The sequence below is a fragment of the Wasmannia auropunctata genome, unplaced genomic scaffold, assembly GCF_000956235.1.
Source record: "Wasmannia auropunctata unplaced genomic scaffold, wasmannia.A_1.0 LD336074.1, whole genome shotgun sequence".
In the NCBI taxonomy this organism is placed as follows: domain Eukaryota; kingdom Metazoa; phylum Arthropoda; class Insecta; order Hymenoptera; family Formicidae; genus Wasmannia; species Wasmannia auropunctata.
Genome location: NW_012026816.1, coordinates 4,782,168 through 4,782,702, shown reverse-complemented (window position 1 = coordinate 4,782,702; position 535 = coordinate 4,782,168).

The following is a 535-nucleotide window of genomic DNA, read 5'->3' as shown; positions in this document are numbered from 1 at the left end:
ATAAAGTCCGCTCTGTCCGGTAACGTTCTGATGGCGGAATTGACGCGCGACGAACGTGATAAATTTAACAGCGCTACGAATTGTCACATATGCGAGAAACCGTTCGCGACAGAAGATAGGCGAGTACGCGATTATTGCCATCTCACCGGTCGATTCAGAGGCCCAGCACATTCCAATTGCAATTTAAACTACAAAGATTCGCATTGCATTCCCGTAGTTTTCCACAATTTATCCGGTTACGATGCACATTTCATTATCAAAGAAATAGCTTCCGCATACGATGGGAACATAAATTTACTTCCAGTAACAAAAGAAAAATACATTTCATTTACCAAGCATGTTAAAAGTACCGCGGAAATAAAAAATAATAGAGAAATTTGCATACAATTACGATTTATTGACTCATACAAATTTCTCAGTTCGAGTCTCGAAAAATTGGCTTCATATCTCACGAATGATAAACTACGGATAATGCAGCGCGAATTTTGTAATTTATCTGCTGAGCATTTCGAATTACTGACGCGAAAAGGCGTGT